Genomic DNA, 18947 nt, shown 5'->3' on the forward strand with positions numbered 1-18947 from the left:
GGTCGGAGGAGGAAATGGGATGAGTTAGTCGGTCAGAAATGTGAGTGGCAATGGTTTGTAGGATTAGTTCCGATGCTTGGAGGGTGAGGAGATCATCAGTGGTGAATTGAGGTGAGAGTTCAATGTGGGAGGAGGTGAGGGTTTCCGCGCCAGTGGCATGCTGGTGGCGGGTTATGGGGGCCACTGATGGGGTGGGTGGGAGTACAGAAAACTTCCAGGACTTCCATGTAATGCATCTGCTTTGATGAGGGCATCAGTTTGATCATTGAGATCTTTGTCTTGTCCTGGTTGACGTGAGTGACCTCTGACCTTTTTCCAATAAACGATCATGTCATGGTCGATGACAATGGTATCGCATGCTTGGAAGAGTTCCTGATGTTTGACTGGGTTGTTGTTATTTGTCTTGAAACCATTCTGTTTCCATCCAGATAGAGTTCTCTGATGTTGTGGGATGCAGCAAGTTGTACTGTGATGAGGATGGAGGCTATTTCTGCATACTATGATGATTGAGGGCACAATTTGAATTGTTGCAGTGGGCAAGGGTTGTTGTTGAGCCAGACCACACCAGCTCCAGCCTTCAAATTGCCCTGTTGGTTGTAAGAACCGTCATCGGCGTATGCTGTGGGCATATCTTCACACACATTCTCCTCGAAGTACCTGTAGTTTGTCAATTGTGGTTGTGACAGTTCTTTGGGTTCCACTGAATTGTGCGGCATGTCCGTAGAACAGTTTTGGCAGGCTGCTAGCCCATTGCCGAGAGATGACTTGTGGTTTTGGGCATATCTTGCCTCGACATCCCATCCTTGGGGCGTCATTAGCCATGTAGCTATTGGTGCATTGGTTACCATGCCATCCCTGATTCGTTGGCTGTTAACCCCTTTACGTGCAAACATCGCAGACGGCCCCAGTTTATTATTGTTTCACTTTCACAGCACATTAAACATCACTGTCTTACTTCATCTGGACAAACTGTGCATCAATTTAAAGTTTAAAGACTCTAGCTTCGATATTTGACCAATATTTTGATAAAACATTTAGTGATTTATGTCAGGAGTGCAAAATAATAAATCCGTATTATGCCACATTTTGAATAGAAAATCACCACTCATTCATATTCAGTCACGTCAGCAGCGGTTTATTTGTGTTCACATAGACTCACTGAACAGCGTCAATAAGGATTTTTAGACCAAAGATGCATATCTGCGGAGATATATGGATATATTTACTGATGTTTACTTCATAGTTCTTCAGACAGAATCCTTCCCAACGTCAATCTTAGAGTGTCATATCTGGACACCGCCACATCGTGTCACATGCTTCCTGCACACTTCCTGGTAGTTATCTGGCCAAAACAACACTGAAACACCTCTGTACACACGAAATATCCGAATAATAAACCCGCGATTATGATAGTAAAGCTTGGTATGAGAATTTCTTGAGATCTGGGACGTTTTTATAAAAAAAGTTGAAAATGTACATCGGAAATGCTAACTTTTGCAGCGATGAAAAAGGCTACAAATAACATATTTTTACAACAGTAAACGACCAAATTCCACCCCTGATCGCTAAAGGAAGTTATTATAAACACTCGATCGGGGTTTAAAGTGAGTTTTGAGTAAAAGTGTACTAATAATTTCATAAATTGTCAGATGTAGCTTGATGCTAACGTTAGCTCCGATGCTACTAATAGCAGGTGCTTTTCTTCTTCATAGTGCATTTTTGTCTCAATAATTCACGTAAGGTCGTAAGAAAATGTTTTGTTCTATTTTTATAGTAAGACTTTTGATAAATAAGGGCTAAATGCAAAGAAAGACTGAAGTGAGATTGCTGCTTTGTTTCTTTGTAAAGCCTGAAAAACCACAATCAAGGCTAATAAAGGTGGAATAAAAACAAAAGAATAATGATAAAAGAATAATGCGGATAATGTGTCATACCTGGCGGAGGTGTGAAAGACTGGTTTGGTGAGAACAATACAATCATGAAACGGGCAGTTTTCACAGCCAAACACACATATAAAACACACATCAGTGTTTACATGCGAGATCTTACAGAGATGACAAGGGCCATAAATCAATCTGATTAGCCTTCTCTAAAAACACACATGACATGGCCTTAGAAAATATTTAATAAAATTCACAGTTTTACAGATTCGATTATGAAATTTTTATGAAGTTTTGGAAGACTTATGGCCTTAGCTACACTGTGTTTTCAAACTCATTTCCTACATCAACATTTTTTAAAATGCATTTAAAACATATGTTTTTAATATTTTATTTTTGTTTTTATGTTTGAGCTTATATATCTCTATTATCATAACAGTCTGAGTGATTCTGATTCCTGAACAGTAAACTTTAAAGTGTCAGCTTTGTGAACAAAGGTTGATTATGTATCTAGTCAGAAAGAATCATGAGCAGAAACTTTTTAATTTGGGTATGTCATTTCGGTCTCCATGCCAAAAAAGGGGGGTTACTAGTAAGGGGTTAAGGAAGGTCACTGGCTGGTGACACATTTCTATGATGAACTTTTGCATTCCAATGTAGTTGGAGAAACGCTGAATGTCCCATAGAGTGCAAAGCAATGATTTTTCACAGTCTGAGTATTTGCATTCTGGGGGAAGGAATGTTTTGCTGGCATAAGCGACCACTCTTTGTCATGGGGCTGGTAGAGGCCTGTACTGAGGCAATGATTGGAGAATCCAGATAGAATTCCTTTTCTGGGTTGGGTTTCTGACAGGGGATCCCAATTTGTGTCCAAATTTTGGAAGGAGTTTGTAAATTATTGGGAGCGATGGTAAGTCTGTCTTCGGGTTATCTGCAGAGCAATGGTCAGTCTGAGTGGGCCAACCAAGATTTAGAGAGAACGTTGCAATGTTCAGTCTCCAAGAATCCTTCTTCTGGGAGTCAACAACTCTCTATGGTTGAGTACACTCAAGCCTCCCGTAGACGTTGTGGGTAAAAAAGTGTGGTTTTCTACCAACAAAAGTGTGGCTTTCCACTCCGTTGGGTTTCTAATAAGTTAGCTCCCAAATTTATTGGCCCGTTACCTGTCACCAAAATCATTAGTCCGGTGACAGTCCACCTCAAACTACCTCCGGCATACAGGAGGATTCATCCCGCATTCCATGTGTCCAAAATTAAACGTGTTTTATTCACAAATTAACCCACCCACCCCATTTCCCCCACCGCCGCGACTCATAGATGGGGAACCCACCTATTCGGTCAATCGTATTCTGGACTCGAGATGGAGGGGGGCGATGATTCCAGTACTTGGTGGATTGGGAGGGTTATGGTCCGGAGGAGAGGAGTTACCTACTGTTACATACTGGATCACTCCCTGATTGATGATTACAAATGCCAGGAGGCGTTCCTAGAGGGGAGGGCACTGTCATGGTTGGTAAACTGTGGCCTCTGGATTTGCACTGTGGGTGGAGTTTGTGTGTGTCTCGCGTCAGCATGGATTGTTTCATGTGGGCGTCTTCGTTAATTGTTCATCTACACCAGCTGCCACTCATTACCCGATCCCTACTTATTGCCCTGTCTTTTGTCTTGTGTTTGTCAGAGCGTTGTTTGCAGTCTCCCGTGTTATGCCTGGTCTCACGTTCCTGTTCTCTGTGTTCTTCTCTTCATTGGATCGTCTGTGTCCCTGGAATCCCATCCACTCTTCACCCCCTCGGATTATACCTCTCACCCCATGGCTCGCTCATCTCAGTTCCTGTGTCACGCTCTCCTGCTGCATCTCCTCACCGCTACTTCCTGGGTCACCACCAGGCATTGCTATTTCCTGGATAGCTATCAGACTTTGCCTCACTCACCTGTTATCCTGTTTTGTGTTACTCGTGTATCTGACTGTGTTCATTAAAACCCCTTCACATGCTTCCTCACCTTCATTTGCTGTTACACTATTTCAAATAGATTCTTCCTCATTCAATTGTGTTGTCACAACACAAGGAGTTTGCATAGATTCAAAAAATTCCATTAATGTTATCAAAATACAATTTGGTTGTGTGGAACCACTGTCCATAATTGAATTAAGTTAGTTTAAAGAGTAATTTTTTAAATATTAAATTTATTAAAGGAATTCCACAAACTCTGGATGATGTTTTGTTTCCTGTTAATAAAACATCTCTTGATTTCATGCTGGAAGCATCCAATAAAAAGGAGATCGAGAACCTTTTCACAGTCTATGTACATCATAAAAATCTAAATGCTATCTACATTCTACAGATTTTTTTTTTTTTTCAAGGTAAATCCAGCATAACTATTAATTTGAACACTAATTATAAGGTTGTCTTCAGGGTTCTTAATTAACTTTTTTGATCACCAGCCAATGTCAGAATTAGAATTTCCACTAGCCATTTTCTTTTCTGTAAAAATAACAAAATAAGGTGCCACTGAATGCATTTGATCATTTTATTAACATTGTTGGCATGAAAAACACATATAAAGTACAATGCATACAACAAAATATACACTGACTCAAATTTAAAATTATTAGTTCCCACCACGAAATTGCTTGTTTAGTTTTTTTTCTTTCGCGTAACTTACATGCGGCAATCCTGACAATGCATTACGACATTCTTGTTATCAAACACAAGCCATTCATGACTCGTCAGCCATTTAGCATTAAATTTTATTTTCTTTGTTTCTCTGTCGATATCCTCATCCCCTGCCTCGTTCCTCTTTTTGCCCCCAGAAATCTGTCCCAACCACCGCCGCATTTAGTTTAATCGTATTTTTTTTTCTTTAATAGCTAACTCCCTCCTCTTTCATTCTATGCTCCCTGCTCTGACTCCATTCGTTCTTCTTCCTTGTGTTTTCTGATGGACGCTCTATTTGTTTCCATGTTTTTTTCGCGCTGGTTTCACTGCAAACTGCATGCAGCCAATGGGCATATAAAACGTCATCACGTAGCATTACAGCACAGTGTTCATGGGAAATGTAGGAAGTACTGCCAGGGGGATAAATGACCGAGAACCGAGCCTCATGTCATGCATCACCAGCCAAACTGGCTAGTAAGTTTTAATTAACAAGTGCCAAAATGAATTTTAACCCGCATTTGTTAATTTAGAACCCTGGTTGTCTTCAGGATTTCAAGAAACGTAGCCTGGGCCCGGTTCCCCAAAACGTTCTTAACCTATTCCTTAATCTCTCTCCTAACCTTATGGAATGATTCCCAACACATTCGTACGATAAGTATATCTTCTGTAAGTCACACTTTCGTAAGGTTGATCTGAACCATTTGTAAGCTCTCTCTTAGCATTGTTTGAACTCAAGACTCTAGTCGCCGCCACTGAGCAGTCTTTAGAAATCAGCACAGCGCAGTACAAGTCAAACTATGGTAGGTTGACAATATGGCTCAACAATGATTTTATGGACATTTTAAGACTAACAATAAAATATGTTCCCAATGGATACAGGCCTATTTATGAAGTTGACTTTATGTTGTATCAGAACTAATATGGTGATTATTAGCCTAGGCTATTTCGTAATGTCAAAGCGTTTAAATTGGCAATCACTTTTGATAATTAAAATCTGGCAAACAATTTGGCACTAAATGACTATGATCTATAAATGGGAAAGCATGATGGTGTCCAGTAAGCAACCAACTATGGCAGCAATCCAACGTGTCCTTGTATTGAATCAAAGTCGGCGCTGCCTGCGGTGTTGCCTCAGTGCAAGCCTCTACCAGCCCCATGACAAAGACAAACGAGTGGTCGCTTATGCCAGCAAAACATTGCTTCCCCCAGAATGCAAATACTCAGACTGTGTAAAAGCATTGCTTTACACTCTATGGGCCATTCAGCGTTTCTCCAACTACATTGGAATGGAAAAGTTTTATTAGGCAAAACTTAAGCCCTTTTGACATGTTGCCTGACGTGGCTATATTTAAAAAAAAATGGCCTCCAAGACAACTCAATATGGAGCTGCTGGACCTTCTCAGACCTGCACTTGCCAGGCTAAAGTGGCAGAATTTAGCCCTGAAGTCCAGCTGCTTGCAGCGCTAAGTTTTTTTGCTACAGGGAGCTTCATCGAGGTCGTGGGAGAGGGCTATGGCCTAAGCAAGACCTTGGTGTGGAGATGCATCCACAACACGCTTCTGTGCCATGCAGGGATTACATCCCCAGAGCTGCCAATCCATCAGTGATTGATCAGGCGTACATATTGCAAAAGGGATACGCAGACGTAAACGTGCAGGTTATAGTGGTAAATAGGGGTGTTATCTCCGACCTGGTGGCAAGGTCCAGCAAAACTTCAAGTTCCTCTGATGAGAAGCTTGGTGAACATTTTTTACGTCGCTTCCCCACAATATTCTGTCTCTAGCTCTCTCTCTCTGTATATTGTAGATACGTTGCTTTTTATTGAAAACATTAACCAATGGCAATCAATACCGCATTAAACAGAAGCAACTGCAGCTGCTTGCCAATCAGTTCTGATTGTAAAGTACCTGACCATTAATATAGAAGCGTATTACATAATTTTTAGAAGTCGTTAAACCCATGTCAAGAAGCAGCACAAGTGGAACAGGGAGGTGATTGATTAGCGATGGGATACCTGGTTCATTTACCCATCACAACATATGTTATGAACGTATTACTGACCATTTGAACATTTAATTTCAATGCTGGCTGTACTGCGTTTGAGGCTGTACTGCGTTTGAGCTCCGTCACTATATTCTTTTCATTGACTATTTTTAACTTAAAAATCAATTTTATACATCATTGTTTCCGTTTATATAACGCGTGAATATATCCTCTATTGTATTCTACAACAAAAACAATCAGAGCGCCTCGCTATCACTAGTTTTATTTTGATCTCCCGGGTCCGCTATTAGCTTTTAGCCAGTTAGCATCAGCAAGCGTGTTTGCTGCTAACTGCGCTTACATTGCTAATACTCTATTCTCACACATTACCACTGCTGTACTCACTGTTACTTGCTTTAATGGCGGATGAATGTCTCCACTCTGTGCAGCTCGAGCTCGAGGCCGTGGGGAAGCAGATTCGCGACCTGGAACAGAGGCAGGCCAAGCTGAGAGAGCGGAGAGCCGCGCTGGAATCATCCCGGGCCGACGCTCACAAGTCCGGGGTAAGTATACAGCGTGCTGTTAACAGTCCCACCACGTCTACTCCGTGTGTTTCTCTGCGCAGGCCCGGTGCACCCAGGACGCGATCTTCCCAGATGTCCTTCACTGCGACGCTGGGACACCACGGACCCTGGGTGCATCCACAGCGGAGGATGCGAGCCGGGTCCCGGGCGACTACTTCTCCCCCTCCTGCCTTCGAGCTCTCCATCCAGAACCGCTTCGCTCCCCTCCGCGAGACAGGACGCGACGCTGTGATCATCGGAGACTCCATCGTCCGACACGTAAGTGCTACGTTAGCCGAAGGTAAAGTGCACACTCATTGTTTGCCTGGTGCTCGTGTTCTCGATGTTTCTGCGCAGATACCCGCGATCCTGAAGGACGGCGAGAGCCCCAGAGCGGTCGTGCTTCACGCCGGGGTTAACGACACCACGCTGCGGCAGACGGAGACGCTGAAGAGGGACTTCAGGAGCCTGATCGAGACGGTTCGCAGCACGACGCCCGCGGCGACGATCGTCGTGTCAGGACCACTGCCCACGTATCGACGAGGACACGAAAGGTTCAGTAGACTTTTTGCTTTAAATGAATGGTTGTTGTCATGGTGTAAAGAACAGAAACTGCTATTTGTTAATAACTGGAATCTTTTCTGGGAGCGTCCTAGACTGTTTCGCGCTGATGGATTACACCCCAGCAGAATTGGAGCGGAGCTTCTCTCTGACAACATCTCCAGGACACTTCGCTCCATGTGACTAGTAAGACAATTCTCAAATAACCATTATGATGAGTTTTGTTCTAACCGCTTAAATGCTAAAGGTACTTGCGCTGTAAAACCTATTAAGACTGTGTCTGTTCCCCGAATAGTGAGGTCAAAATATAAATATAATGTAGGATCTAGAAAAAATCTTATCGTAATTAAACCAGAAAAATGTAAAGTAAATGAACAAAAACAATTTTTAAAGTTTGGGCTCATAAATATTAGATCACTCGCACCAAAAGCAGTTATTGTAAATGAAATGATCACAGATAATAGTTTTGATTTACTCTGCTTGACTGAAACCTGGCTAAAACCAAATGATTATTTTGGTCTAAATGAGTCTACTCCACCAAACTACTGTTATAAGCATGAGCCCCGTCAGACTGGTCGTGGCGGGGGTGTTGCAACAATATATAGTGATATTCTCAATGTTACCCAGAAAACAGGATACAGGTTTAACTCTTTTGAAATACTTCTGCTAAATGTTACTCTGTCAGACATGCAAAAGAAATCTAATGTATCTCTTGCTCTGGCTACTGTGTATAGACCACCAGGGCCGTATACAGAATTCCTGAAAGAATTTGCAGATTTCCTGTCAGACCTTCTAGTTACAGTTGATAAGGCGCTAATCATGGGAGATTTTAATATTCACGTTGATAATGCAAATGATACATTAGGACTTGCGTTTACTGACCTAATAAACTCCTTTGGAGTCAAGCAAAATGTCACCGGGCCCACTCATCGTTTTAATCATACACTAGATTTAATTATATCGCATGGAATCGATCTTACTGCTATAGATATTGTACCTCAAAGTGATGATATTACAGACCATTTCCTTGTATCGTGCATGCTGCGTATAACTGATATTAACTATATGTCGCAGCGTTACCGTCTGGGCAGAACTATTGTTCCAACCACCAAAGAAAGATTCGCAAATAACCTGCCTGATCTATCTCAACTGCTAATTGTACCCAAAAATACACACGAATTAGACGAAATTACTGACAACATGGGCACTATTTTCTCTAATACATTAGAAGCTGTTGCCCCAATCAAATTGAAAAAAGTTAGAGAAAAACGTACTGTACCATGGTATAACAGTAATACTCACTCTCTCAAGAAATTAACTCGTAGTCTTGAACGCAAATGGAGAAAAACTAACTTAGAAGTTTTTAGAATTGCATGGAAAAACAGTATGTCCAGCTATAGACAGGCTCTAAAAACTGCTAGGGCAGAGCATATACACAAACTCATTGAAAATAACCAAAACAATCCTAGGATTTTATTTAGCACAGTGGCTAAGTTAACAAATTACCAGATGCCACCTGATTCAAATATTCCACCAACGTTAAATAGTAATGACTTTATGAATTTCTTCACTGATAAAACAGATAACATTAGAAATACAATAGCGAATGTAAATTCTACAGCGTCTAACACTTCAGTTTCATCCATCGCACCCAAAGATAAACTGCAGCGCTTTACAACCATAGGACAGGAAGAGCTAAATAAACTTATCACTGTATCTAAACCAACAACATGTTTATTAGATCCTGTACCCACTAAATTACTGAAAGAGCTGTTACCTGTAGCAGAAGAAACGCTTCTCAATATCATAAACTCGTCGTTAACTTTAGGACACGTCCCAAAACCATTCAAGCTGGCGGTTATCAAGCCTCTTATTAAGAAACCAAAACTAGATCCTAGTGTACTGGCAAATTATAGGCCTATTTCAAATCTTCCATTTATGTCTAAAATTTTAGAGAAAGTTGTGTCTGCTCAATTGAGCACCTTCCTGCATAAAAATGATATGTATGAAGAATTTCAGTCAGGTTTTAGGCCCCTCCATAGCACAGAAACTGCACTTGTTAAAATTACAAATGACCTGCTCCTTGCATCAGACCAAGGCTGCATCTCATTTCTAGTCTTACTTGATCTTAGTGCTGCGTTCGACACCATAGATCATGACATACTCATAGATCGATTACAAAACTATACAGGTATTCAAGGGCAGGCTCTAAGATGGTTTAGATCCTACCTGTCCGATCGCTACCATTTTGTTTACTTAAATGGGGAGTCATCTCATTTATCATCAGTAAAATATGGAGTGCCACAAGGATCCGTCCTAGGTCCCCTTCTATTTTCAATATATATGTTGCCCCTTGGTAATATTATTAGAAAATACGGAATTAGCTTCCACTGTTATGCTGATGATACTCAGCTATATATCTCAACGAGACCAGATGAAACTTCCCAATTATCTAAGCTAACAGAGTGTGTTAAAAATGTAAAAGATTGGATGACACACAATTTTCTCCAATTAAATTCGGATAAGACAGAGATATTAATTATTGGACCAAAAAACACTACACAGAATCTTGTAGATTACAATCTGCAACTAGACGGATGTACTGTTACTTCCTCTACAGTCAGAAATCTGGGTGTTATATTAGACAGCAATTTGTCTTTTGAAAATCATATTTCCAATGTTACAAAAACTGCATTCTTCCATCTTAGAAACATTGCCAAGCTACGAAACATGTTATCTGTTTCTGATGCAGAAAAGCTAGTTCATGCATTCATGACCTCTAGACTGGACTATTGTAATGCACTTCTAGGTGGTTGTCCTGCTTCTTCAATAAACAAGCTACAGGTCGTCCAAAATGCAGCAGCTAGAGTCCTTATGAGGTCAAGAAAATATGATCATATTACCCCAATTTTACAGTCTCTGCACTGGCTACCTATTAAGTTCCGTATCAGTTACAAATTATCATTACTTACCTATAAGGCCCTAAATGGTTTAGCTCCAGCGTACCTAACTAGCCTTCTACCACGTTACAATCCATCACGCACCCTAAGGTCACAAAACGCTGGACTTTTGGTCGTTCCTAGGATAGCAAAGTCCACTAAAGGAGGTAGAGCTTTCTCACATTTGGCTCCCAAACTCTGGAATAGCCTTCCTGATAATGTTCGGGGTTCAGACACACTCTCTCTGTTTAAATCTAGATTAAAAACACATCTCTTTCGCCAAGCATTCGAATAATGTTTCTTTTTAATTGTGAGTGTAGTTGCATCTGTTCAAAGTTGCATTTTTATTCATTAGCTTGGGTTAAACTAATTTTACTTTGTTGGATCAGCAGCTATGCTAATGATGTCTGTATTTTGTTTCTATGTTTCGCCACGGGATTTACATCCCGTGGTAACTAGGATTTAAACAAGCTCCAGTCTGGATCCAGAACACCTGAGAAGAGATGATGCTGACCCTCAGAGGACCCCAGATGATGCTAACCTTGAATCAACAAACAGAACTAACAATTATTGCTAAATGTGTGACTGAATCATATAATAACTTAATAATATTGATAGTTCATCGTCTAGCTGACTACGTCTTGTATTATTATTATTATTTTTTCTAAAATCCTGTCAAATGTGCACAAACTACTAGCTACTACTAAATATTGTAGAAACATAATTTTCTGTAAAGTTGCTTTGTAACGATTTATTTTGTAAAAAGCGCTATACAAATAAACTTGAATTGAAAAATTGAATTGAATTAATTTATAGTCTATATTTTACTGATAACTCAAACTATATTAATATAAGTATTACTGGAATAATTTGAGGAATGTTTCATTTGCATAGAACATGTTGTCTTTCTTAATGCAGTAATGCACTTTCGCTTGAAGTGGAAAATCGATTCCTGAGCAATCGATGACAACTAATTCAGCACCCTTACTCGGGACAGCACCATTGTAACGTCGGACGTAAGAGGCAGCGTGTTAAGAAGCTTCCTAAGGGACACTTCGGGGAACACACTTAGGAACATAAACACCTTTTTTAAGATATATTGTAACAAACCGCCCTCAAATATTCTTTTTAAAAAGCAGTGTTACTATAAACGGACAATGAAATTCTTTGGAATGAATGCAAAAATGGCGAATATCACTAAAGCTTCAATATTATCACATACATCAATGCTTTCTTGAGCAGATGTATGATAGTGAATAAGTCACACAGTATATATAAAAAATAACAATAATATTCTGACAGCGTGGAACAACATAAACATAAAACACACAAAACAGCTCAATTGAATGACGCGCAGAGCACAGTATATTATAATGAGAGAATTATCCCATGCACTCACCAGTGTTAATTTTGACACGAAATTTTAATTTAGTTTTAGTCTTAGTCTTTTGACTATAATTCTTTTTAGTTTTAGTCGAGTTTTAGTCATCTGATTTGTTTTAATTTTAGTCTTATTTTAGTCGACTAAAATTGCTTGGTATTTTAGTCGACTAAAATAAGACTAAAATCAATAACAGATTTACTAGACAATTTTTTACAGCTGGTATAAGAAACAAACTTAACCAAAATATATAAAACACAAATTCAACTTTATTTCAACACAACTGTGTCTTTATTTCGATTCAAAAGCTTTTATGCAGCAACAAACACTGTCATGATAATGTAAACAATAACTAGCTGCCAATTGACCATCAATAAAAGAAAAATAACGTTAGGTCCAGGACCTTAAAGCTTACAGCTGAGCTGAACAATAAGTGCATACATTTAAAGTAAATATTTAATAAGTTGGCAGCTAGGTGGATAAAAAAAAGTAACAAGATTTTATAAGGTATTCATTTGTCTAGCAATATTGTATGTTTTAAATACTACAATATTGCTAGATTTGTATGTATAATGATAGGATGTGAACATTCATGTTTCACATGACTAATATAGAAATATTTGTGATATTGTCAACAAGTAGAACATTATAAAATATACTAAACATTAGTATTAATCAAATGTATTTATCATGATATTACGTATAAGTATTGTGCTCTCATCTAACTTGAAGAAGGGGCTATTTTACAGTACCTTTCAGTTCGTAATATTTAATGCTACAACATCTACGCACTGCACTATTCCAATTTTGCTTAGCTCAATAAACAAAAGAACATCGTTGTGAAATTACATTTGAGAAAATGTCCAGGTGGCTCGTCTGTAAATGTCTTTTCAAATTGGTGGTGTTCTTGCCACGAATGAGCGCTCCGCCTGCTTTACGCTTTGTTTTGTTTTGTTCGTCGTCAAACGTGAAGTGAGCTGTGGACATTTTGTCGCTCTTTTAGACATCACCTCTTCGAATGCCGTCTTCCCGGGAGCTCATTTAAAAACTGAAAACCTTCGCTTCACGTCTCAATAAGTCAGGCTCGGATCGGTTCTCTTCTCTCATGCAGTCTTGCCTGTTATGTTTTGCCGGTTCTTTTGTTCATTCCTCGCATTCTCTCCCGTCTGCTGATTTGATTTTCGTCACAGTCTATTTTCGTCTCGTCCTTTATTCGTTGACGATAATGTCAATCAATTTAGTCATAGTTTTAGTCTCCATCAGTGCCTTCTATTTTAGTTTTCGTTTCGTTTTCGTCCGCAAAAATATATTTGTGACGAAAATAATGACGAAAATATTTAGTCAACGAAATTAACACTGGCACTCACCACCTTCAAACACCCCGTACAGGAAAGATAAGTAAAAAAAATGTCCGGGCCAAAACTCTTCTCCTCCCCTTGGTTCACTTATGTTTTTCTTATATAAGCTTAGGCACGCCCTCATAGTGAGTGCGGGCGGCCGAGCTTTAAAGAGACATTCCCCTCTTACCAAAATACACAGTGGATACTATAGTACATCACACAGAAATACACAGGAGTATCATTCATAATACATCAATATTATATGAACAAATATATTACCTCTTGAGCAATCATAAGCATTACTGTGTCAAAGGAACACTTAATTTAATGTGACTGTGTCACAGACCCCCCCCCCCCCCCCCCCCAGCTGGAGGTACCGGAGGCTGATCCCCGAAGTAGGGCTTCAGATTGACCACATTAATCGTGTCCATCTTTTTGTTTTGGTCATTCCACTGTACCTGGTAATTAATGGGGCCTAGTTTTCTCATCACAATGGCTGGACCCGACCACTTGGGCGCAAGCTTCGATGAGCAATTTTCAGAGGCTTTAGAGAGGTGGGTGAGTGCGGACCCAGACCAGGTCTCCCGGCAGGAGTTGTACACCTGTCCTGTGGGTATTGTAATACCTGGCTTGTCTGGACTGACACATCTGCACTCTCTTCTTGACTTGATCATTCATTTGTTTCTGTCTTTCCAGTAGGGTGTATGGTGACTGTTGTGGTGTAGGAGGGGAACTAATGAGCCTTTCCAGTGGGCCTTTCATGGACCTTCCGAGTGCTAGTTCTGCAGGTGATTGGCCCGTGGTTTCATGATAGGCAGCATTGATGGCAAAACGGAATTCCCTGATCCACTGGTCCCAGTTCTTATGATGGTTCCCCACGTACGATGCAATCATTGTCTTGATGGAGCGATTTGACCGCTCAGTGAGGTTGGCTTGGGGGGTGATAACTGGTGGTAAATTTCTGTGTTACTCCCCAGGTCTTACAGAGGTTAGTCATTTCATGGCCATTAAACTGCGGCCCCCGGTCAGACACCAACTCCCGTGGAACACCAAAGCAGGTGAAGATTTCATCCTACAGAATTGACCCAATGCGGAGTGCCTTGCCATCTTTTAACTGAAACATCTCCACCCACTTTGTGAAGTAATCCACAAGGACAAGAAGGACGGTGTTGCCTTTTTTACTTCGGGGAAATTGCACCCATGAGATCAATCCCTAGCTTTTCCCAGGGCTCTTTCACAGGAGTAGCCTGCATGAGGCCAACTGGCTTTTGATTTCCAGCCTTATATACCTGGCAGATGGCACAAACCTTGACGTGGTTCCAAACGTCCTTTCGAATGGATGGCCACCAGGCGACCTCAAGGATCCTCAAGAGTGTTTTCAGCCTACCCAGATGCCCGCTCAGAGGATGATCGTGAAAATAGGTCAGAAAGACAGGCACAAGAGACTTTGGAATGACAGGCTGATATTTCTTTCACAGGTGACCGTCGATACAGAAGGCCTTGCAGCTTTGTGAATCCTATTCGCTCAGGCATACTCCGAGCGTCTGCCCCTTGGGCCAGATCGCTGACCTCTGAATCTTCTTCCTGAACTTCCCTTATTTCAGAAAGAGAGGAAGGCAGATCAGAAGAAATATAGGCATTTTCTGCAGCATAAACGGCAGCTGAAAAAGGAAGAGTAACTGCTCGAGACAGGACATCAGGCTTTCCTATACTGGACTCTAAACTGAAACTGTTGAAGCCGCAGGATCCAGCGAGTCAGGTGAGAGGATGTCTTCGGACAACTGAAGGCCCAGTTCAGGGCAGCATAATCAATGTATATGGTGAACTCAGCCCCCTCAAGATAGTGCTTCCACTTTTCAACCGCCCAAACAATGGCAAGACACTCCTTTTCAGAAGTAGAGTAATTGCACTCTGCCCCACGCACCCCTCTGGAGGCATACGCGATCACTTTCTCGCCTTTGGCTGTTTTCTGCACCAATACAGCCCCCAAACCCACATCACTAGCATCTGTGTGGATTTCAAAGGGTAGGGTGGGGTCAGGCTGCATGAGGATTGGTGCGTTCACCAGACCTCTCTTCAACTGATCAAAGCTCTGCGAACATTCCTCTGACCAGTCCCACTCCACCATCTTCCTCTTCAGACAATTCAATGGGGCAGCTAAGTCAGCAAAATGATCAATAAATTTGTGGTACCACCCCACAAGGCCTAAAAAGCGCTGGAGGGTCTTGACGTTAGTGGGCTTAGGATATATTGTCACTGCCTGAGTCTTCTCTGGATCCACCTGCATGCCTTTGTCTGAGACTACATGACCCAAGAACATCAGCTCCTGCTGGAAAAAGGTACACTTCTTGATATTAAGGGTCAGTCCAGCTTTGTGGAACTTCCCTAGGATGGCATGCAAATCCTGGAGATGTTGTTCACGTGTAGGTGAAAAGACTATGACATCATCAATATACACACAGCAAATATTCCCTCTAAGCTCCCCCAAAACCTTTTCCATCAGACGTTGGAAAGTGGCTCCAGCATTCCGGAGTCCAAAAGGCATACACTTAAATTGGTAGAGGCCCATAGGTGTTATCACAGCCGTCTTGGCCTTACTGTCTTCGGACATGGCGACCTGCCAATATCCAGACTTCAAGTCAAGAGTGCTGAAAAAGGCTGCACCATACATAGACTCCAGTATCTCGTGGATAATAGGCATAGGGTAGGCATCTGTATGGGTCTTAGCGTTAATCCACACAAAATCGAAGGGAGTCATCTGGCTTCTTGACTAATACCACCGGAGCACCCCAGGCGGACTGTGACAGCTAAATAATGCCATCCTTGAGCATTTGCTCCACATGGTCAGCAATAATTTGCCGCTTAAAAGGCGAAACCCTTTATGCCCTGCAGCGAACAGGCACCTTGTCAGTGGTAAAGATACGATGTTCTTCAACCGTGGTCTTGCCCAATGTCCCAGAACACACCCTCGGCCAGGCCTGGAACAGTTCCCGGACCTCTGAAGATTGGTCTGGAAAAGCAGAAGACACCTCTCCCAAATGCGGGTAATGGACTCAAAGGCCCCGGGTAAGGAACAGCAACATATAGGCTGGCATTGGAGCTAGTTTCAGGTTCCTGCATCAACTTTCCCTCCAGTGGGAGAGACAGAAAGGGATGGAAATTATAACCCCTTGGTCCCTTCACCCCATATGTCTGGTCTCCCATATTAATGATGGTAGAGGTTTTTCTGAGGAAATCCAAACCAAGAATGATTGGGAAAACCAAGTGGTTGTCATCCATGACGAATATCTCCAGCATCCATATCACTTCATGCCAGACGTATACCATCTGTGTCTTCCCCACAGCACCATAAGTCTTCCCATCGGCCAAGGCAAAGTTTTGATTGTCATTTGGCTTCAGTCGCTCACCACCGCGAGCCAGCTCCAGCCAGAGACTCTGCCGCATAAGTGAGTAAGTGCATCCAGTGTCAATCACCGCATGACACTGCCTTCCCCTCACTTCTATAGGGTCATGGAGGAGCACCATTGGAGATTTCCGTCACAGCTGCACTACTGTCACCACCTCAGCAGGTTTCTTAAACTCTTTAGCATGTCCCTTGTCCTGGGTCTTCCTTAACCCTTTTTCCTTAGTCTTTTGCTGGTCCACCTTCCCCAAGTATTCTTTAGATGATGTGCAGTCTTTCTCCACCAAGGTACCAGTCTGAACCAACTGGTCCACATTTGTTACCGTACCCCGGAGACAACCAGCTACTCGAGGATTGCAATTATTAAGGATCTTGCGCACCAACTCGGTTTCTGTGATGTCTGGCTTCCACCGCAAACAGAGAGCACGGTAATCGTAAGCAAAGTCCCTCAGACACTGATCAGGCAACTGGACCATGTCTCTGAGCTTTTCTTCTACCTCGGTGAGGTAATCAGGGGGAAGAAAGGCATCCATAAAGGCTTTCTTTAACTCTGACCAGTTGTTCACCCTGTGTTTCGCCACCATCCACCAGCTATGTACTGGCCCTTTAAGAGTGTTAGATAGGGTGCCTATTAGCTCTGCACCAGACAAAGGCCGTACTGCAAAGAATGTTTCGCAGCGATCAACAAAGTTAAGAACATTGGCCACCTCCCTAGATCCACTAAATGAAGGAAACTCCATCTGAATAACTGGTCGTGAATAAACCACAGGAGGTCTGATGTCTTTACTACATGAAACACCCAACGAAGGTGAGATACTGGTTCTGTGAAAGTAGATGAGAAAGTGCTCCATTGAATGGGGTCTGAAGCGGTGCACCGGGTAGAACGGGTGGACATGGAATGAACCCTCGAGCAGGATTTGAGGATTGATCAATATTGTCAGAACTAGCCGCCATAACAGGAGCTGTAATGTTGTTAATCCGAGATGAAGTGATTCTGCTAAAAGACGGGCTCATTACATGTGCGTCTATACCCAGAGGAGCTGCAGTTTGTGTAAAAGCACTGGATGAAGCTTGGGCAGGAGTAGAGCGGCTATGAGGTAGAAGAAGAGTAACTCCTGTGCGTGGAAGAGACCTAGGGAGAGCAACACGGCCGGCTCGCTTCAGTCGTTCATGTCCTGCTTTCCACTTTTCATCACGCCTTTGCAAGCAATCCACTAATTTTTCCTCAAACTGCTTTAATGTTGATATCATGCATTGCTCAAGCACCTCAACACTCCTGTTAACATAACTCCTTATGCCCACTTCTCTGTTCAATGCACTATTAAGCGAATCTCTAAAGTCAGTCTCAAGTGTATTTAATCTGTCCATGACCGACCCCAAATCATTGGTAATAGTAGTAAGAACCCCAGATAGCAAACGGATGTGGGCCACTTCAGGCAATGATGTGGCACTGCAGGCCTTTTTATGGCCCAGACAAAATGGATGTAAATCTGAAGTGGCCCATATGTAAAAAAGCAAATATGGCCCAAATATCTAAAATCACATGTGGGCCTTCTTAGGCAAAGATGCGGTGCTTACAGCAATGTGTAATTTGAATGTGACCCTAAAGTGGCCCATGTGGTAAATAATAAATATGGCCCAAATATCATAAAACAAGAGTGGGCCACCTTTGGCAAAAATGTGGCACAACCGACAAAGGCATATCTGGGTGTAAACCAAATATGGCCCACATATGTTAAATCAATTATGGCCCTGTTATCTTAAAATGTATGTGGACCAGTTTTGGCAAAAATATGGTACAGTGAGTACTGGCTTATCTGGTTGTGAGCCAAAAGTGGCCCACATGTAATACTGCAAATGTGGCCCATTTATCATAAAATGTGTCTGGGCCACTCCTGGCAAAAATATGGGATATCAACCATTGCCTCATCGGGGTGTGAGCCAAAAGTGGCCCACATGTAATGCTGCAAATGTGGCCAATTCATCTTAAAATATATATGGGCCAGTTTTGACAAATATATGCCATATCAACCATTGCCTCATCTGGATGTGAGCCAAAAGTGGCCCAAATATAATGCTTCAAATACGGCCCATTCATCTTAAAGCATATGTGGGCCAGTTTTGGCAAATATATGGCATATCAACCATTGCCTCATCGAGGTGTGAGCCAAAAGTGGCCCACATATAATGATGCAAATGTGGCCCATTCATCTTAAAACATATGTGGGCAAGTTTTGGCA

Source organism: Carassius auratus, unplaced genomic scaffold, assembly GCF_003368295.1.
Source record: "Carassius auratus strain Wakin unplaced genomic scaffold, ASM336829v1 scaf_tig00216373, whole genome shotgun sequence".
NCBI classification, from domain to species: Eukaryota; Metazoa; Chordata; class Actinopteri; order Cypriniformes; family Cyprinidae; genus Carassius; species Carassius auratus.